The sequence below is a fragment of the Glycine soja genome, chromosome 12 (genome assembly GCF_004193775.1).
Source record: "Glycine soja cultivar W05 chromosome 12, ASM419377v2, whole genome shotgun sequence".
Classification (NCBI taxonomy): Eukaryota; Viridiplantae; Streptophyta; class Magnoliopsida; order Fabales; family Fabaceae; genus Glycine; species Glycine soja.
Genome location: NC_041013.1, coordinates 17,972,059 through 17,996,032, shown reverse-complemented (window position 1 = coordinate 17,996,032; position 23,974 = coordinate 17,972,059).

The following is a 23,974-nucleotide window of genomic DNA, read 5'->3' as shown; positions in this document are numbered from 1 at the left end:
AGGTCTAATTTGACAAGGAAAAACAATTATTTGACATGACTTATATAAAATTTTTCCATTTCCTATAAGCTTATTTAATGTCTACTTTGTAATGATTTAACATCAAAATAGAAATTAAAATATGTACGTTAGACTTTATAAGAATTTAATTTAATTTGTTTATATTACATGCACATAATTTTAAGATCTAATTTCACATTCATGATAACAAATTTAAAACATATACATTTTGCAATAAGATTTCTAAACAAAACATAAATTTATGTTTGAATAAACTTATAAGCTTATGTTTGACTCTTTATATACATCAACATGCTTAATATTTAAAAAAGAAATAAATATTTAATATATTGTAACAAATTGAATATAATAATAATAATAATACTAACAATAAAATTTTATTTTTTTCTTTTAAAATAGGTAAACGGTTAAAAGGATTTTTGAATGAGCTTGACCTTTTTTAATAAAAGTCTTCGCCTAATTTATCTTTTTAAAAAGTTTGGCTTGGTCTGAACATGATGTAAGCTAATTAAATTATAGGTTCTTGTCGGTGACTACTTATTTCCACACCTAGGAGTAATAAGATAAACTTTTTCTCTTGTAAGAATTGGAGAGAATTACTAGCTACAAATTAATATCGTAAATTGCATAACTATTAGTCTCTCTATATTAATTAACATGTGGAAATAGTGAGATGATGAGTCTCAATAATTTTAGAATATTTTTTAAAAAATAGTATAATTCATTAATAAATTTAATATTATTCATTAAAATATTTTTTTCTTAATTTTCTATAAATATAAATTAGATAAAAGAGTCTTATTTATAAGAAAGATAAAAGTATTTTAAAAAAAAATCTAAGAAAATTGTTGAAAACAAATAATTATTTCTTTGAAATTAGTTTAATTATATATACCCATTTTAAAATTTGCCATTTTTTTATTTTCGGTGATATATAAGATTATCTGTGGTTAATTATGAAAAAGAATGAAGAAACTAATATGAGGTCACACTGGAGTAAGCTTGAGGTGTGCAAAGTGACAAACCGATAGAAAAGAAAGGAGGGTAACACATGTGTGAAGGAAGACACGAATTAGTGAGTGATGACCTCCCCCACATGAGTGTGATCGTAAAAAAGAGAGGACGGAAGGAAGGGGGACAAAGCCACACGAGTGAGTGAAGAATAAGAAAGAAAGAATACAAAAAAAAAAAAAATGTCAAGTACAAACTGAACATTTTGGACTCTCTCTCTCTTTCTCTCTCTTAGTGAAAGCAGAAACAAATTTAGACAAGGAAAATATGAGAGTGGGAAGAAGATTAAGACAGCATATGTTAGCTTTCATTGGTTGTGGTCCAATGGTCCATGTGTTTTTGTGAATCCGGCAACGTGTTTGACTTGTTTCCATGTCATGTCCAATATTTTAAGTTTTTTCCTTTGAATTTCGCAAAGTCAACCACAAAATTAACAAAGGGTAAGATAATGAAATTAAAGTTGGAACACACGCACAGTTCCTTGCACGCCAAAGACCCGTAATAATTTGGTTTACTTCTCTAATTAAACATCATCATCAAACTGTCTCTGTTAACTAGATTAACAGATTCATTAAGGAAATCACTAATTTGGACACATATGCTTTTATTAATCATTTTTTTAAGTGTTGACTAATTTGGATTTAGTTTCTTTCAATGTTGTATGCCAGATATTTTCACGGAATTGGTAGTAATTAATTGTAGTTTGATGTGATAGAATCTTTGTAGTGCTGTACCAATGGGTCATCTCATTGTTTGCTAAAGAGCTTAGTCATAAGTCAACAAAAAATATAGTAACGATTTAGCACAATTCAACTGATATAATTTCAGAGCTTGACTAACGTTGAGGTGAAGCTTCACGAGCAAATTAGGTGGCCCAGAATCATAGCCTTTGACTTCAATTAACTATGGTTTTTGCAAAATGAAAGCCGTTCTCTTTTACATGTACAGTAAAATCCTACAACTTTGACTTAAAATTTTGAAACCTGAGTAAATTCCTTTCTAAATTTCTTCATATTGTACAAAAGTCATCTTGTCGTTTGACATAAAAAAATTCCACTTGATATTATTTATTTAAAATCATTAAGGAAATAGTATATATATATAGGTCGAAGATATACAATTAGATGCAATAACTAAAGGGTCTAAAAGTAAGAATGACAAAAATATCTATCCTCAAGTAACATCATGTTTGTTAGAGTGAAAGTGTGAGAGGTGAAAGTTGGTGAAAGTAAAATAGGGAGTGTGTTTTTTATGACTGAAAGTGAGTTGAAAGAGATAAGTTGTTAGTGGATCCATGGAGTTAGATTTTCATGTAAAAAGATGGAAAAAAGCTTAAAGGAATTTTTTTTTCTCTTGGTCGAAATTGTCCCCTTTATTTTATTTGTGTCTGACTCATCCTTTTCCCAAACCCATGATCAAGCTTTGCTCTTGTTCTCTCTATTGAAGAAAAAAACACAATCTCTTTATTTATATTGATAAGAAAACACATCATAAAATAAAAAGCAACACCATAAAGAAAATACAAAAATATCACAATTATATTTTATTTAATGTGATTCAGATCTTTTTCCTACATTTGCACAATTTATTTTGTTAACATGGTTTAGACCCTCATCTTTACAAATAAGTATTTTTAGATAAATTTATAAATCCTTCATTTCCTTCACATGACTTCCTTTTTCAAGAAGGTTGATTATTCTTATCTTAAAAGAAAAATAAATAATAATTTACAGAAATAAACCTAACATCCTATAAACAAGATACTATTCTTTTAAATCTAAACAATATTATTGAGATTTAAAATTATGAATTTGAATTGTTTTCCTATTTGCTACTGGTGGGAATTGATTATATGGTCATTAGAGTTGCAAATTTTTGCCATGATCGATTATCATTAAGGTATAATTACTTCTTCCTTTACATATATATTTTTTAAAAAAAAAAAATTGGTCGTAAGTGTCCTTTGATTTTGGCATATAATGGGTGTGCAAATCACATAATCTATTATATACCTTTAATTTATATAAAAAAGGTTTTCTTATCAAAGAGATACCAAACTCTTTTTTTTTTCTTTGTTGGGATGCAATGGAATTTTGGTTAATCATTTAAATTTTTTTTCTCAGTTAACCACTTTAATTTAAACATTTCATCTGAACCAAATAATCTTATTTCACTCTCTTTCATCTCTTTTGATTCATTTTTGTTTTCACACTATTCTAAACCAAACACAAAGTAAACCTTGTTACAAGTTGAACATAAACAACTTAATAAATACTCGCTTATTGATGAGGTAAGAACGGATAACAAGATATTCGTATCTGTAGGGATCGACAATTTGAAATTCTTCAAGCATCCTTATATATTATATACAAAGTAAGCTACTCTAAATTATTTTTAGTATATGAAAAAAAATTAATATAAATGTATGTTTCAAAATATTTATTTTTAATATGGATAATCATGAATACACGCATATGCTTATAAAGTTTGTACGTGGATGCCACTTAATATGATTACCAATGCGCATATGGACGAGTGACGAAAAAATATTACCTATACCAGTCCACTCGTTATTCGAACCGAATATGTTTAATAAACTTAATTGAAAAATTAATTGGTTGTAAAACTTTGTAGTAAATTAATAAAAATTGATAAGCTAACTCATTGAATTATAAATATATGATAAAATTATCTGTTAAAATAAATAAAAAATTTAAAATAATATAAATGGACATATTAATGTGATATTTTTATATAAATTTTAATTTTGTTTTATGATAAAAATATTTTGAGTATTTATAATTTAATTTATAATTAATTTTAAACACTTATAATGTTCAAAGATTTATAACGTAACTTTCCACACTTCTCCATTTCTCATACCAAACACATTATCTCAAGGATTCAAACCATAGTTTATGATTTCCAAGCCTTATGCTTTTTATGGGATCATTATTCACCTGATCACATGACCCAAAATTTAGTAAACCTTAAACAATCAAACTTATCTCTAAAATTGTGGATATTACATTAGAGTTGCAATGTGCTTAAGAGAGAGATTTTGCACGGAGGTAGGGATTTGAGATGTCTAGAATGAAAACATAGAGGCTTATTGGGAGGACGACAGTTTTGGGGTTATATGCTAATGGGTGATTGGTGACAATGTTGTGCGACTTGATGGTGGTTGGAAGGAATTAGTAAATGATTTTGGAAGGAATTAGTAAATGATTTTGGAAGGATCAAAGCAATGGTACGTATTTTCATGCTACATTTATATCTAATTTGGCAATAAGTATAGGTATTTTCTGTAATGTGAAGTCACCTTCATTAATGTAATGTAATATGTATATATATAAAATAAGGTTTGATTTATGACATGATATGATGTGATAATTTATATTTATTTTTTTAAAATAATTTAATTAATTAATGTAGATTTTATATTTATTTTATTCTATTAAATTGATTCAAATTAATTAACAATTAAAGATTTTATTTATTATTTTATTAATAATTCTATTAAATTTAAAGTTAATTGATATGGTAAAAAATTAAATATATCAATTTATTGATTGATTCAAAAGTATATATTTAATATATTTTTATTAAATGATATTTATATTTATATATTATAAATTTGTATGAGAATTTTGTATTATCATATCTTTTCTTTTTCTAATTAATTATATTATTTGTCACATTTCTAATAAAAAAGTATATATATATATATATATATATATATATATATATATATATATATATATATAAACGTCGTAATTATTTTGACAAATCAATCTTAATTATTTTTGTAAAACAAACTTTTATGGTTTTTTACTCACTTATGTAACATCTTTTTTCTAATTAAATATATGAAAATTTAAGTTTGATTGTTGGTATTATTTTCTAATTTTTACATTTACAATTATTAAGATGAAGCGAGATGTTTAAAAGGGAGCATTGTCATGAAAATTAAGTTTTCATAATAAGTGTTTAGTGTGCAAAAAATATATTTGTTCTAAAATGGAAAATAAATTAAATTAAAAGTATACAAGCAAACATGTTAATTAAAACAAGTATAAGAGTTATTAAAAATAATTTGATAAAATTGTAGTAATTAAAAATATCAATATGATTAAATAAAAATTAAATAAAAAACAAAAAAAAAACTAAAAAAATTAGAGATGTGTTTAAAAATAACATGTGATGTGATATATTTTGAAAGACAGAAAAAAGGATCCTACATGGGACAACATTCTAATAATAATAATTTTTTAGACCATGTATATAAAAATATACTCAAATATTTACTAACATACCCACTAACATATATTTCTTAAAATTTAAATTAAATAATTAATAATATATAAAAAATTTAAAATAATATAAAAAATTACTCATATAGATTATAAAAGTAAATTTAATGCCTCTATGATCCACAAGACACTAAGCTAGTAAATACTAAAAAGACCCATGTATTAAAAATATATAAATCTCACTACAATTTCTATCTTTTCAGAATTCAAATGACGGACCCCTATTTTTTCAAGGGAAAAGAAATATTTACTAAAAAATTAATATATTGTCGCTTTTGGTTTTTGAGTGCTTGTACGTTCTTATCTGTGGTTGTTATAGAACGAGCCCACAGCTAGCCCAATTCATATTTTATAGGGTTTATTATTTTTATTCCTTAAACTTTTTAAGGATTTCTATTTCTAGTCCTCGAAGGTTTTTATGGATTTTTAGTTCTTTAACTTTTATTTTGTCTTGACTTTTAGTTTTAATTTTTTTTTCCATTCTTACTTTTAGTCTCTTAAAATAATGAAACCTAAGGATAAAAAAAATTAATAACAAAAAACATACTTAAAAAGTTAGAGATTGAAAACAAAAATTTTTAAAAATTTAGGGATTAAAAAGATAATTTATCCTATTTTATAAACTTTATTAATTCAAAAAAGCTCACTGTAAATATATAAATATTGGCATAAGTAAACATCTTATCACATGGAGCTTAAAACATATTTTTCTAACCTGGTATTTCAACTTAGAGTAAAATTATCCTTATGATATATCATTACAAAATATTATTAATTTCTCATAAAAAGATTATGTGATTTGAGGTAGAAATTCAACCCACCAATACCTCCTACATATACCAACAACACGTGTAAAATATTACATGTTTTTCATCCTACTCGAGGGAGCTCCTTCTTTGGTAGGTGAGGTAGGTACTTGCAAAGATATTCTATTAGTGAAGTCAATGATCTTTCCAAATATACTAAATGAGAATAATAAATGAGAATGAACAATATGTGTTATCTTAAAAATCTCACCCTTTACATACACATATTCATGGGTCTTATCTTTGAGATTAATCAGAATGCTAGTATGTGATTACCTACTAATAAGGTCTTGATGATGATTATATTACTTTTCAGTAATCATCTTCCCTTAAACATCGCTAGAGCCATCTTGTTCTCTACCTTTATCTAAGAGGACATGGCTCAGGGATGTTCAACCATAGTTAAGGAGTATTTTAATATAAGTACGGATGTTATGTCAAAGTGGAGGAAGGACTCGACCTTAGCAAATGAGTGCTCATTAGGAATATGGGTATATGTACATTGTTGAAGGGACACCTGAAGAGTGGTTTGTTTGGTTTAGGGATCATATCTACTTAGAGTTTAATCATGTTGATGGGGTACCCGACATCAGTCAAGTAGACATCTGGTCATGCCCATGGGGTAGCACGGATAATAAGGGGTGTCTAGTTGTGGAGTGCTCGGTCAATGATGACCTACCCATATCGGTACAACACATATTTAATATATCTCATTACTTTGATGATATTATCACTAACTTTAGTGTCAAACGTTGAAGTGTCATTTACATGTATTCACTTATTCTCTAAACTTATGTTTGGCCATTTAGGTCTTTTAATGTGCATAAAATACGTGAATATAATAAGTTATAACAAATAGCTATTTCCTATATGCGAATGATTGACACAAAATTGTAAGAATGCACTGTCATACCAAACATGTGCTAAGTGTCTCATGCACGCTAGAACCTTGGCTGATTTCAAGGAAATTCAAATAAATCACTACTAGAAAAAACACTTTTAACATCAATTATTTTAGACATTCAACATCGGCTTTGAATCGATGTTGAAACTACCGACGTTAAAAGTATCAACATTAACATCGTTTATGAAAACCGATGTTAAAATATATTATACAACATCGGTTTTTTTTTAAAAAAATGATGTTGTGGTACAAAAAACAACATCAGTTTTAAAAAAATCGATGTTAAACTGGGTATTTTAAAATACTTTTTACATTGGTTCTGAAAAAATTGATGCTAAATGTGCTTACGACATCAGTTTTGAGAAAAACCGATGTAGAAAGTGTCTTTATTACATCGGTTCTTTCAAAAACTAACGTTTTAAAGACACTTTCTATATCGGTTTTAAACCAATCAATGTTGTTTTTTTGCAAATTTTTTAAATATTTTATTTGTTTTTATAATAAACCAACCAGAACTAATTTACAAAAAACATGTTAATTTTAAATGAAAATATTCAAAAATATTATTTTCATTACAATATCACATTACTTACTAAATCTCATATGAATACATTGGAAATACAAAACATTCAATATTATTAACAACAAAGAAAATATAACATAATATAGTTACTTTAATGAACAACAATAATAAGTTTTCTATAGCAAGCCAAATAACTATAAAAAGTCTCAACATTACTGGAATATTTTTTGTACAAGCTAATAAACTTATTCAAATATGCCAAGAAAAGCATCCATGCTGGAGTGCCTCCGGTTAGTCACTTGAATCCAGTCGCAATTAATGTTATGCTCACTTGTATGAAGCCAATTTTCATGGTTCAACACAATGTATTAAATGTTCAAATAATTAAACTTAAAGAAATGGTAGTTTGAAGAGCATTCAACCCTAAATACTAACATAAATAATCATTGAACAAGTTCACCACACATAAAGAAAGATTACTACCATTAGTTTGTAATAAGAAATGAGCATTTGAGTTGCAAAAATTGACTTACAAAGGACTGGTAAACAATATACCAGTGTGAGACTTAAGTACTACACATTTGACTTGATAATGGGTTTTTCAAGGAGAGAATAAAAACTATGTAAATGAGAGAATAAAAACTATGTAAAGTAAAAGTAAAAAATCAAAATAATCTGGAGAAACTCTATTTCTTTTATTTTTAAAACTAAAAAATATATTTGTAAGAGTTATTGTAGAAGCATACGTTGTATGAAGCTTTTGATGGTGTCAAAGATGAAAGCTATTCAAGATTGATCAAAGTCAAGATCAAGAATACAAGAGAAACGATGAACAATTAGTCCATAGTATGTTAAAAGAATTCCTTAAAAGAGATTGCACAGGTTTGACCTTAGGTTAATTCTTCAAAACACCTTGCAAAGTTTTTTAGAACAAATCTGTTTTTGAAAAAATGTTTTTCTCTCTGGTAATCGATTACCAGAAGTAAAGATAAGTTTTAAACAGTTTTACAAACTTTTGAATTTGAATTTTGAACCGTGTAATTGATTACAAAGCGATTGTAATCGATTACCAGAGACAAAACTGTTCCAAAGTACAATATCCATTTAGAAAGAAAACTATATTAAGCCACTTGATTTCTTAGGAAAGAAAATCCAAAAGGAAACTCAGCATAGCATCTTCACAGCTCGTTAGACTACAAATTTCAAAATTCACACAATTCACAAACCATGCAACCTCAATGGCAATGCTAGGCTTCAAATTTTGATAGAAAAATATTAAATAAAACAAAATAGAAAGCCAACCAAAACTTTATTGCAAAAGTAAAATAAAATAAAACAATAGAAGCATTTATTTCCTTGATTGTTTTTTTTTTCATTCTTGATTGCAGAAGTCACATGTTAGTATTCCAAGATTACTAACGACAACTAGAAAATTAGAAAGAATAAAATAAAAAGGCAGTCAAAATTCAATTGCAACAAATTAAAATAAAATAAGTCTTATTTTTCTTATTTAGTTATTGCTTTTCTTTTTCCTTTCCACGATTATTGTGTCAATAAAATAATAAAGGACTTAAAGAAAGAAAGAAATAAAGAAAAACTACTATTTGCAAAGTCGAGATCGAAAGAGGAAAAATCCAGTTTTACTGTGTTCCTAAAGGAGTTGCCTAGCGGCGGCAATGGCGCGATTGATGACCTGTATGCGTTGCACCCTGTCGCGCTCTTTGGCGGAGACTTGGAGGAACTTCTGGAACTCGCTAGTCTTTTTCTCCAAATTTTCGTCGTTGTTGTTATTAGTATTTGCCACCACGCGCTTTGCTATTGAGTTGAAGTTTACGCTCTTCCTCTCTCTCTCCACCGCCTTCTCCCACATCGCATCGAGCGCGCCAGTGCCAAGAGGAACATAGTTGGACGGAGGCGGAGCCGGCAACAGAACCTTGGGGATGGGGACTTGAACGATGGCGTAGTCCCTCCGTGTGTCAGTGACAAAGTCACGGAGCACCGAAATGTCATGAACGAAGACATTAGGAGCGTCAGAAACAGCGTGGAGAACAAACGAAAATCTTGCTATTATTATTATTCTCCTTCTCCTGCACACTCACCACTTTGGGCCTCTCCAAGATGGGCTATGGCTATTGAAGTGTTTAAAAAAGAACTAACATCGGTTAAAAAAAAAACCGATGTTATCTACTCATTTAGTAATTACTTAACATTGATTTTTTGAAAATCGACGTTGTTAGTATAATGTTAACATCGATTTTTTAAAAATCAATGTTAAGAGCTTCAATTATCTACGAAAATGTCACCGCATACAATTTAACATCATTTTTTTTGTAACCGATATTAAATTGACGATCTTAAATATATATTTTTTAGTAGTGAATAAACAATCTACTTTGGATAAATCAAAAAATTCATTTGTAATCCATTCTAAATTTTCCACCGCATTCATTTTAGACAACACTAGTCAAAGTTGATATGAAGTTAATTTTAATAGTAATAATGTTATTTTAATAATAGTTTTCACATTACATTTTTTTATAGGTAGGAGAGTAAATTATACTAATAACTTCTAAAGTTTTGTGAAATTACATTTTTTTTTGTTGCTTTTTTTAACATTTACAATAACCTCTCTTAAGAGGGCATGGTATAATGTTTTTTTAAACAATTAAAGTTACTAATGCAGGAGTAAGTAAAAGCAAGAGAAATTGGTATAATATCACAAAATCGTAGAAGTAATTAGTTTAATTTATTCTAATTAGAAAAATGTTACTCATTATTTAATATTACATCTTTTATATTTTAACATTATATTGGTTATTCACCCACCAAGGATTAAAATATAAAAATCCTCTCTCCACCAATCACACACTTTTCCGACTAAACCAACTAAAAATTCCACTTGCCGCATAGGACCAACGCATACCTATAAACTAATTGTTTATTTTGAAAAAGCTACAGCCTCACTAAAGGTACTTTGGCTTGTATGGATATAATTTTGAAAAGACTATACAATAAATATTAATCATCTCAATAAATAAATATTTTTCTTATAGCTAGAAAAAAAAAACCTTACGTTTCTACGACTTAGGCAGATAGAAAGTTTATAATTCTGATAAGAATAAGATCCCTTAGTAATTAACCTAATTCTCTAGTGACTTCACATTCTAATTGTTTATAATTTGTAGAGTATACTGATCTTGAGTAGTCTTTCAATGGCCACATCATTACAAGATTGATTATACTAATTGGACGTTATATAAATAAACATCCCAACCTAATCATGCACAAATACCCAAAAATACATTCACCCTTCTTAGTCATGTTTTTATCGATTTAATTTAATTAATTCAGCAGAATCTGTGAGTTATTATAAACTATTGACACAATTATGACAGGAAAAAAAATCATCTTTTTACCAAAATTAAAATTCTTAATCATATGTTTGATCCTTGTAACCTTTACCAACCCGTCACGCGCAAACGCAATTTTTCTTTTGGGACAAAGAAATTTTCTTGCGTCAAATTTGGATTTGACACGTGTTGCTCAGGTAACTGTCTTTTTTCATTGACTTTAGTTGATTCTTTGATTTGAAAAATTGTGTTAGTGTGTATGGGATTTCAACCATTAAGAAAGTATAGCGTCTAAGCTAGCTAGGATGATGAGCATGATTATGAGGGTGATGACGATAGAGGGCTAAGAAGAAGAAATTTAAAAAATAAATAAATAAATAATTTGACTAGTTATTTATAAGTTAGTGGTGTGTAACCGTAAGAATGAGTTTTGTCCTCCATCCTTTGGTGGGGTGGAGTTGACATGGATCTTGACCCTCTTTGATGAAACATTCCTTGGACTCATTATTTGGCCCGCACTCATTTCACAAACTTTCGTTATAAAATCCTATAATATTTGAGGACTAACTTTGAAAACTGTTCCTTGGCCTTGTCGTTTTGTGCCCTTATATTCCTTTATCTCTTTTTGTTTTTCTCTCTCATCCTATCTTTTGTCAGAAAACGCCTTCTTCTAATTCTATTCTATTCTCTCCTTGATTGGTTTCTCTACAGCTGTGTGATGCTTATAAAAATAAAATATACTTTTGCTAATCAAGTAAAGAAGCCTTTCAGAGACCCATATTTGACACAACGCTTTTTTTTTTCCTCTATGAAACATATAGAATCGCCACGGTCTCCAATTCTTGCTTGCTTTATAATTACAGTTCAATAATTGAGAGCAATTTGACATGTTGAGAGATTGAATTCATTGAACTTATCAAACTCTTTTAATATAATAAACGAGATTAATTTTAATAAATTATTAGCATAAATATTTTTTTATATATAGATAATTAATTAAAAATTATTTTATATAATAATATTTAAAGCAACTAGTATTTTAGTCTTGTATTGTGTAGAATATATACTTTTTATATAATAAAATTTATCACAAATAAGTAAATATTTTTAATGTATAAATTATATTATAATTACAATTCGTAATAAATAAATGCTTTAAATATATAATTATAATGTTAATTTATAATAAATAATTTAAATTATGATTGTTTTCAATTATTGATAATTTCTTTTTAAAAAATTATTGAAAGTCAATTTAGAGATACAGATAAAATAAGGTACGTAGATTGAAAATGAAGGGTGATAAAAAAGATTGAATATACAAGTAAAGATAATATGACACTAATTTGATATAGTTGCAGAGGAAACTGTTTTAGCTAGTTGCGGAGAAAATGTGTGAAATTCTCCCTCAAAGAAGGGTATATTAGTATAAAGAAAATATTGAGAGCGTCTAATTAATTAACAAGTGGAAAGAATGAGATTCTCAAATTTCAAATTATATATTATAAAAGTCAATAATTTTTAATTATATAACAAATTATGATTGAATAATTATGTACGGATTCGAAACGGGAAAATATATGTAAAGTCTACAACAATTAATTGCAAGTATAATATTTTTTTTATACTTACCAAATTAAATTAAAAAAAATTATTATATATAAAAACTATTCTATTTGCAAGGAACTTCCTGATGGCGAACTATCTAAACATTCTTATCTTATCATTTATGAATCAAGGCTTAGCTAATTAACTATATATGATTAGAGGATACCACCAATGAGATTGAGTCGTGTTGATTAGTTTATAAGGCAACAGTGCACAACATGACCTCACCTATACATCATTATTTTAAAGAGAGGGTATATATAAGGGAATACTCAGTTTATTTGGCCACCAGGTATCAACACTGAATTTTGGAAAAACAAGTAAAGGCAGTGACCGTAGGATCATAGAAGTTATAAGTCATGAGGAAAATATGAAGAAAACACATGGACCTGCATCTTGCATTCTTTTAATTTCCTCACTAGTCATTATTGGAAAAGTGGGCTCGGATCTCATGCCTATTTAAACAAGCTCTTCTCAATTGCTTTCAGTCCTTTGTTTAGAATGAAATACAGTTTAGTTTGAACCTCTTCTCCCTTCTTAACAAAAATCCACCTTCCCTTGTCTTTTGTAAATGTTAAATTAATGCACAACATAAATGATTGGTATTTTGACTTTTTTTTTTAAAAATTTTACAATAAGGTCAATGTATAGTCCAATATAATAAGATACATTGAAATTTTGATGAGAATTAGTATCATTACATGATAAAAGATTTTTCACCAAAACCAATGAAATAATTGGTAGGGTTAACAAAACATAGTATTTTATGCAACAAAGTAAATAATCTTATGATTCAAGTAATGATAGTGTTGTGGGTTTTTGGGAACAACTATAAGGTTTTGTTTGGCTAGGCCACTAAGAAAAAAAAAACTGGGTGTGCCCACCTCTGTTTTGGAACATTGGGCTCCACGTAAGCCCAAATTTAACTTCAAATTTGACTTTAGACTCAAAATTAAAAAAAATAAATAAAGGAACTCAATTATATTGTTTCTTTAGGAATTTCTATTGTAACCTCTAAAAAAAAGGAATTTCTATTGTAACGCAAGGTTTCAAGGTAGACATTATTTTCAAATCATGTCTTGTTTTTGGAGTAGTTTTGTTAATAAATTTATCCATATTTTATTCGTTATCTTTATAATAGATTTAAATAATTTAATTTAGATTTTATCAGATCTGTTTGATGTTATGATACAATTGAAATTGTTTAGTTTCTGTTTTGTCAAATTAGTCCCATTCCTTGTTATAGTTGGATAGTGAGAGACATTCAAATTTAATAAAAGGAAGAAATATGACATTTTCTTTATAGATGAACTCCTTATGTCGGCTTTCAAAGTAAAACTTTCGTCCGACAATAATTACTGTCAGATTATCCTTTCATACATCGTCACCACTCGTGAGCCTTAGAAGTGTCACTTGCTAACTATCTTTCATTCATTCCCAAAAATTATTGGTTGATGTCCAAGGCCAGGGTATTGGCCCAAGGCCTAGCATGGAGGTCAATATGGTTCTTGTGAACTGGGGATAATTCTTAGGCAATTATTATTCTCACTCCCCTTTTATGCTAATACACTCCCTTTTTCTTTTCTTTTTACTCAAACTATCCTACAAAATGCACTCCCCGTGTCTCTTTCTCCCCCAATTTTCCAGAAAAAAGTATACACCCTCCCTTTTTTGTATAACTCTTCTAGAACAACACACTCACCTTCCATGCCACTCAACCTCTGGCAACCTATTATAGCCAAAATCCCATCGTTGACAAACCCATGCAATTTTGGCTTCATGTTTGCAAAATTTTTGAAGCCAATTTAATTATTTAATTTTTCCTACCCTTTTCATTCTCTCTTTAGGTTTGCAAAACTTTCAAACTAGATTTGCCCCAATATCTCCAAATCTACAAATTTCTCCAAATCTGGAAATTGCAAACTAGATCTGCCCAATTTCTCCAAATCTACAAATTTCAAACTAGATCTTCCCCAATCTTGTAGTTTCTAGTGCAAATGGATAGATGCACAAAAAAAAAAAAAACAAAGATGGATATGCAAATACAAACAAAGGAACCCCTTAGATTCAAACCTTGCTTCTAATTTCAATTCAACAATAAGGAAAAGAAAATGAGAATGAGGGAAATATAACAAGAGTAAGAAGAATGAAGATGTTGACGGTGACAAAGAGACTTAGGAGAACGAGGATGAGTCATGGGAAAAGGTGTCGTTGAATTTTGAGAGGGTGGTGGGGATGGCGAAAGGGAGTGTGCAACAATTGGAAATCATGGTGGTTGGGGTCGTATGGTGAGTCGGTGTGGGTGATTGGTTCCTTTGGAGAGTTGATGCTAGATGGGGTTCACGAATACAATCAAAGAGATGCCTCCTCAACATGGGAAAATAGGAGGAAGGGGTTTTGTAGGTTAAGGTACAAGGATGGGGAGTGCCTTTTTTCCCAAAAGAATTACATGAGAGGAAGGGAAGAGTGTATTTAGCATGGTAGCTTGGGGATAAAAAATGAGAAGGGAGAGCCAAAAATAACAATTACCAAATCTTATTTATAAAACTATAAGAGTGAAATCTTTGACCAAACAAAAAAAAAGAGTGAAATCTTAACGCATAAAAAATGAGTGAAAGCTTCAACAATAGCTTGGAAAACATGTATTTCATAAAACTATTTTAGTAATGAGGAGGTTTGGTTATGTTCTTATTCTCTTAATTTGAGTTAATATTTTATAAAACATATGTTTTATGAAATCTGCACTAAAGGCAATCTTGTTCATGTTGGATAACATCATTATGAGCGAAAAAGATATCCTTTCAAGTATTTAATGAAAGTGCATACTTAGAACTCAAATTTAAGACCACTAATTAAGCTAAAATAACCTAAATCTAGTTAATTCACGTATTAAGTGATAATTCATCTATTAACTTGTCATTCATTTGGAAAATTTTAGAACTAGAAAATTATTTGATGATTTGACATGACATACAACACGCATGATTAAATAATATATGTACTACTCAACCTTGACAAACCATTCAAAAAGGTGCCTGATTGAGTAGACTTCCTCACACAATCCACAAGGAAGTTGACCATAATAAATCAAGAAAGTAGGAAAGTTTATCTCTACAACTCAAAATATCATAAAAGAAAAGACAGGCTAAGATCCTATCTTTTCTCCAAGATTTTCACTATGATCAATGACACTTAAATCACAAACTAGACCCATTGACCTAGATGAACACTAATATAAAAAAGAGCAAATTACACTCGTCTTTCCTCATTTTAGCAGTTATTACACTCACATTCCCTTCCTAAAATCACATTTCTTTTGCCTCCCTTAAACAATCACCATCATTAATGGTGTTAATTTTTTTTCAAATACCCAAATAACCCTTGTCAATAAGCCCACAAAACTCATCTCTTGCTTCCACTCAAGTCACCATCTTTTGCCTCCACTCAAGCCCCAATTTTGTGTGTTGGGGTTTGCAAAATCGTTCCTAAACTATAGTTGCATATGGTTTTCGGGCTTCGTGATCAATGCATGATCGTCCTCTCATAATTCAATTTATGCATTAGCTTTCCCCATATTCATCTCCACCACCCTTGCGTTTCTCACGAACAACGAAATGACGCTGATTTTTCTAGGTTTTGCTCCCAAGGTTTTGTTCCTTTGGTCATGCTTCCCTATTTCAATTAGGTCCAATTTCTGTTGAGAATAGGTGTGGTGGTGTATGCATTTGAGGGAATTGGAATTATGCCTATGGTAAACATATTTTTTGTTATTTGGATTTTGTTCTAGCAGAAGTATAGGATAAATAAATTCTGAGCAAGAGTGGTTTGAAAGTAGAAATAATTAAAAACATTATTGTTGGCTAAGTTCAAATTCCTTAATTGATGATAAGATGAATATTGACGTAGATTGGGATGGTGGGGTTGTTGAACATAATTCAAAGCCAAAAAGGTAGGCAATTTCAATGTGAAAATTAAACTCATGCTCTAGAGGAGTTTAAATCTTAGCCACAACCACCTATGCTAAGTGCAAAGCTTCATTTCTATCTAAACTTTGTGCACTATCAGATTATTGATTCTGAGTAGCTATGATTTTCTTGTCTCTATTCCCTCTGCCTCATTGTTTTCATCCGAAGAACAATGGATACGGTACACAAACCTCTTTTCATCTCGTTCCATTATTGATCCAAAATTCATTGATATGGATTTCTTTTCAAATGAGAGTTTTGAATGCATTTAGGCATCTGAAAACTCCAATCTTATTCCTTTCATGTCTTTAAAATTGCCTGTTTATTCTGAATTAGTCAAAGCCTTCTATTCAAACCTAGAAATCCAAGAAGACACTTTAATTTCTGAAGTTTATGGGATTAAAATGGTCATTGACCAGTCCCTATTCTATGAGTTAACCCAATTATCTAGTGAAGGTGTACCATTTGAAGGTACATTGATTGATGATTGGAAGTATGAATTTCTGTGCATGATGCCCGTCGGTTGGTTTGCACCAACCAAACGGATATGACCGGAAGGCTTCTTGCCGGTTCATTGGCTTTTGAGAGCCGCATCCTTCATTACCTTATTGTTCGTATCTTACTTCCAAGATCTTCAAACCTTGCACAGGTTTCGGAAGAAGATCTTATTGTTATGTGGAATTTTCATAAAGGTCGACAAATTGATTGAGCACATCTTGTTAGATATCGCATGCATGAGGCATTGCGATTAAATGCTCCATTACCATATCCACACCTAGTCACCCTTTTCCTTCAACGCTTTAACATCCCTCTTGATTCTGAACCTTATGTTCCAATCAAGAGATCTTTTTTAATAGGCGCTTCAGTCATTGCATCCTTTGGTTATCAAAAAGAGCATGATGGCTCTTGGGTGAAAAAGGGTGCTCGACATGTTGATGAAGAAGGACATGGTGGAGAAGATTCATCTCTTCTTCAAAAGATTTTGGATAGGTTCGATGGTCTTCAAACCTTTGTTGGTGAAAGGTTTGATACTATGGAGTTACAAGTGGACATGCGCTTCAATGAGATGGAGTCAAGAATCACCAAGGTCGAAGAAGATGTTTCTATATTCGTTCAAGCTTTGATCTACCACCACCGCCGCCACCATCATCTTAGTTTTTCTATTATTTAATATTACTAGTACTTTGCTTTCTAGCCGTGTATTTGGCTATATTATGACATTTGGATAATTTAGTATTTCTTTATTTGCATGGTTTGAATGAACAATTATGAATTATATTATATGACTATGTGGTTTTTATATTCATGTTTCTTGCTTCATGATTGGTTTATATTCTTCCATGATTGTCTTGTGAATAATTAGTAGTATATGTATGTTTCATACTTGTTACGCACTTTGGCTTTTTGTTGATGCCAAAGGGGGAGAGAAATAGAGATTAAATCAAGAACACACATAAGTAATTATCTAACTTAATTTCAAATGAAGCATAAACTCAAAAACAAAGGGGGAGAATGGAAATTTATGTGAGTGATCGACTAGGAAAAAGTGTGTGTGTGTATTTCTTGATTTCAAAGTTGTCATCATCAAAAAGGGGGAGATTGTAGAAGCAAGCTTCATGATGAATCAAGATTGATTCAAGGAGTTTTGATGATAACAAAGATGATGAAAAAAAACTCAAAAGTCAAGATCACTTCATGATAACAAAGATGAAGACATTCAAGAATGAGTTCAAGATTGAGTCAAGAACACTTCAAGGATCAAGAGCAAATTTGATTTCAAGAATCAAGATTCAAAGATTCAAGAATAATCAAGATCAAGATTCAAGACTCAAAGATTCAAGAATCAAGAGAAGACTTAATCAAGATAAGTATTAAAAAGTTTTTCAAAACATTGAGTAGCACAAGAAGTTTTCACAAAATCATTACCAAAGAGTTTTACTCTTTGGTAATCAATTACCAGATTATAGTAATCAATTACCAGTGGTTTTAAAATGTTAAGATTTTCTAAATTCAAAATGAAGAGTCACATCTGTTGATGTGTAATCGATTACACCTTTATGGTAATCGATTACCAGTGACTGATTTCGAAAAATTCATTTCCAAAAGTCACATTTCTTCAAGTGACTTGTTTCTGAATATTCTTTCAAAAGCCATATCTTTTTAAGTGATTAGTTTTTAAAGGAATTGCCAAGAGTTACAAGTTTTGACTTGAGTCATCAAGAAACTATAAATATGTGACCTTGGCATGAAACAAGAACAACAATTACATTAAGATCCATCATTTTCTTTCAATCATTCTATCTTTCAACATCTTCTTTCATTTCTTTCAACAGAACTTTCTGGTTTCATTTCTCTTCATCCTTCTAAAATTTTTTGTTCAAAACTTTCTCTTCCAAGAAAAGTTCTTTGTTCAAAAACTTGTGCTATTCATCTTTTTCATTCCCTTCTCCCTTTGCCAAAAAGAATTCGCCAAGGACTAACCGCCTGAATTCTTTTTGTGTCTCTCTTCTCCCTTTTCCAAAAGAACGAAGGACTAACCGCCTGAATTTTTTTGTGTCTCCCTTCTCCCTTGTCAAAGAATTCAATAAGACACAGTCTGAGAATTCTTTTGATTCTCCCCTTTCCCATAAACAAAAGTTTTCAAAGGACTAACCGCCTTAGAATTCTTTTGTTTCCCCCTTCACAAAGTTTCGAAAGACTAACCGCCTGAGAACTTTGTCTTAACACATTGAAGGGTACATCCATTGTGGTACAAGTAGAGGAACATCTACTTGGGTTGTTGACTGAGAACAAGAGAGGGTACATCTCTTGTGGATCAGTTCTAGTGGAGGGTACATCCACTAGGTTGTTCAAAGAGAACAAGGGAGGGTACATCCCTTGTGGATCTTTGCTTGTAAAAGGATTTTTACAAGGTTGAAAAGAAATCTCAAGGACCGCAGGTCGCTTGGGGACTGGATGTAGGCACGAGTTGTTGCCAAACCAATATAAAAACTCTTGCGTGTTTGTCTCCTTCTTCCCTACTATTTTAATTTCCGCTGTGCACTTTAATTCCCGCTTTTACTTTTGGTTAAGTTTCTTTTCTATTCTTCATTTACTTAACAGCATAGTAAAAGCCTTAGAAGAGTAATTTTTTAATTATTAAAGGTTTAGGAATAATTAATTCAACCCCCCTTCTTAATTATTCTGAGGCCACTTGATCCAACAGATACAATTTCCTATATGTTGGCTTGCCTGGCAGCTTTAGCTGAATTTCGAAGCATCTATTCATAGTTTTAGCTATCATGTTTGGGTAAATCATTTGAATTAAAGGAACCAAACTTGGTTGAACATGATTTAGTCGAACTAGTTGAACTGAATTTAACAGTACTAGCTGAATCGAATTCGGTTGACCTAGCTGATTCGAAATCGACCGAACTAGTTGACCTATATTTGACTAAACTAGTTGATCCAAAATCGGCTGAACTAGATGAATCAAATTCAGATGACTAGGATGATTCAAATTTAGTTGAACTAGGTGATTTGAAATTGGCTGGACTAGTTAAACAAAATTGATTGGCCTAGCTCAACCAAATTCAGTTGAACTAGTTGATCCGAATTTGGCTGAACTAGTCGAATCATTCTTGTCTAAATTGAATTTGACTGAACTAGTTGAACCAACTTGGCCTGAACTGAATTCGAATGAACTAGTTGAACCAGTCCTTCCTATCTCTTCTATTTCACAATATCTGCTAAGTGTTTGGATAATAGAGATATAATATTATATATCCTTTATCAATCTGTTTTCGCATGAAGGAGATCATCATTGGTCATTCTTCCACAAGAATTTCTGCTACAATAGAAGGTATTGAAACAAAAGGTGTGGTTTGTGTTGGTTGTGAAGTAGTTCTGGTCACCATTATTGTAGGTATTCCTGAGGTACTTGCCTTAGTTGATTTGTAGGAACCACTTTCTTATGTGTGGACTCCATTGTATTCATTTTTTTTAGAAGGAAAATGTTCACCTATTTGGTCTCACTGGGCGTGCCAATTTGTTCTTGCGTAAAAATTTAAGGTTAGCCAAAATACGTTTTGGCTAGCCTTACTTCAACATGATTCCAAATAATGATTTAACGATTTGTATCAAGAAGAAGAATCTACTTCTTGACTATAGGTTCTCAAGTCACTCCAGAAAGTGCTTGGTGTAGGTCAATTAAGAAAAAGGAATAATATAGGATTTTAAGTGAAAGACAAAGGTTGAAAATTGTAAATGAAAGGCTATAAAATGAAAGCAATAAATCAAAGCGGTAGAGGAAATTAGTAAAGAAAAGGCCATAAAGGAAACTAATAATGGTTGAAAATGTTAAAGATAAAATGCAAGATAAAATAGGCTTGTGTTTGATTGATTGTGTCTATAAAAATTTGAAGTATAAGGTTTATTTATAGGCTACAAACTCACATCCCCTATTGAACCACATTTTTCTACTTGATAACTTCATAGAACGTGGTTTGAGAATTATACAACTAGGTTTAAGGGTCATTCAACTAGTTTTGCATTGATTCGACTAATTCTGACAGTTGATTTCGGCAAGCAACATTGGATTTCAGCTAACTAATTCTGAGGTAGACTCTGGTTATTGCTTGGTAACTACTCCTAAAATTTAGGCATGTTCTCTTCTTTCCACAAGCCAACTGACAAGTTATTTCAAACATTGAAGAAGATGGCAACTGCTTCCTATTTTTTAGGGGGAACTATCATTGATTACTTTGACCTTTACAAGTCATTTGAATACCAGAAAATCATGGGAAATATCATTTTATCTTTATTAAATTAAACTTGACTTAATTCAGCTAATTTTCTAATGCTTAAAGTTAGCCGAAATCTCACATTCGACTAACATTTCGACTAATAGTGTAAGTAGCTGAAACGATCTTATCCATGTTCAACTAACACTAAACTTAGTTGAATCTCCCACTCAACTAATATTGAACGTACCTGAATTGATCTTCCACTCATTTAGATAACCTTAAAATTAGTCGAATTCTACCAATTCGACTAACATTGTAAGTAGTCGTATTGGCCTTGTCCATGTTTTGTTAACCTTCTTGTGTGGCTAATATTGATAAGTCGTCAATTTCGTATTCAATCAGACTAGCCTTCACTTAACATAACAATTAGTTGAATTCCACCTTAGTCGGCAACCATTCTATTATATCCTCAATAGTTGAATTTTGCAGCAAAATTTGGGTGTTGACAAATGCCCCAAGCATCATGCAGCTGAAGACATAAAGGGGAAATTGAAAGATGCATTGTATCATCTGAATCACATTGCCACCATTCTTTCTGCTACAATGTCTATGATTCTTGGCTAACATGGTTTTGTTGTATATGAAAACTTGGATCTTGTACAACTACTAAGTTTGTAGAAAGTAGACTTGTAATGCTTTAATGACATTGCTATATACTCCCCCCTAACTTCAAGTTGACTAGGTATGCAAACTACAATGTTAAGATATGCCCCTAGCTTAAATTGATCCAATATGCTCTGATCCATCAACACTTTTAGACAAAATTTCCACAAGAAACTGGGCTGTCATGACATTAGCTACCTAATCATTGTGATAATTAGCTACTAATTTGAATTCATCATGACCTTTAATAGAGACTAGACATGGCTTTATTTCTTGTTATCTACTTTGCTTGTCCATAACAAAATGCTCAATTATGGAAGCTTTGGTTTTCAAGTGGTTAAGTCTGGATATTCTTGTGCATGGAACATCTCTCTTAGTTGGGGGCGGATGTTACCCACAATTGTGGCAACATATTTAGACCCTAGAAGTTGTACTATGTATTTACTAGTCAACTTTTGAATATTTCTTTAAAGTCAGCAGCCATCTCATATACTTGTTGTTTCAAATCCATCAAGTTAGCTACTGTAACTTCAAGTTGGGTTTATAAAACCTGTTATGGAAGCACCTTTCCATATTAGTCTAGTTCTAAATAGAATAAGGCGACAAAGAGGAATACCATGTAAATGCAATTCTTGTTAAAAATAATGAAAGCAACTACAATTTGTAATATTCATTCTGGCTAGCCGCCCCACATTTAGTAGTGAAACGAAAAATGCACTATAGACTTGTCATATTCGCTAGAGAAAGTTGTGAAATTTTGAACTATAAAGTCACTTGACAAAGGCCTTATCTTGTCAACCCATTCAGGATACAATTTCTTATATGTTTGCTTGTTTAGCAGCTTCAATTAAATATCGAAGTATCTTTTCATAGTTCCAACTATCATGCTTGGGTCAATCAGTTGAGAAGGATCCAATTGAATTGAAGAAACCAATCCGATTGAACAAGATTTGGTTGAACTGAATTCGAAAGAACTAGCTTAATCAAATTCGAATGGCCTAGCTGATTCAAATTTGGTTTGACCCAAATTCGATTGAACTAGCTGATCCAAAATTTCCTGAAGTAATTGAATTAAATTCAGTTGAACTAGTTGATCCATAATTGGCTGAACTAGCTAAACAAAATTTGGCTGGCCTAATTGAACCAAATCCAATTGAACTAGTTGATCTGAATTCGACTGAATTAGTCAAACCATTCTTGCCTGAACTGAATTCGGATGAACTAGTTGAACCAACCTTGCCTAAATTCAATTTGATTGAACTAGTGGAACTAGTCATGCCTATCTCTCTTCTATCTCCCTATTCTGTTGAACCTCATTATGAACAATGGTTTTCCCAATATCTGCTAATTGTTTGGATAATAGAAATATAATATTATCTATCCCTTTATTAATTTATCGTCATATGAAGGAGATCATCATTGGTTGTTCTTCCATAGGAATTTCCACTCCAATAAAAGGCATTGCCACAGAAAGAGGCGTGTTTGTCTTGGCTAGGAAGTAATTGTAGTCACCAGTATCGTAGGTGTTCCCGAGGTAATTGCTTCAGTTGATTTGCAGGAACCATTTTTTTTATGTGCATACTCCATGGCATTCTGATTTGTTGCCAAAATATAAATGTTCAAATATTTGGTCCCAAAGAGCATGACAATTTGTTGTTAAGTAAAAATTTAAAGTAAATCAAAATATGTTTTGGCTAGCCTTGCTTCAACATTGTCTGAAATAATGACTAAATAATTTGTATCAAGAAAGAAACTTGCTTCTTGACTATGGATTCCCAAGCCACTCTGGAAAATGCATTGGTGTGGGTGTATGAAGAAGAAGAGAGAATATATGATTTTGTGCAAAAGACAAAGGTTGAAAACTATAAATGAAAGGCTATAAAATGAAAGCAATGAATCAAAGCAATAAATGAAAGTTGTAAAGAAAAGGCTATAAAGGAAAGCAATAATGGTTGAAAATGTAAAGATAAAATAGACTTGTGTTTGATTGATTGTGTCCGTCACAGTTTGAAGTACAAGAACTATTTATAGGCTACAAACTCACATCCCCTACTAGACCATATTTTTTTACTTGATAACTTCCTAA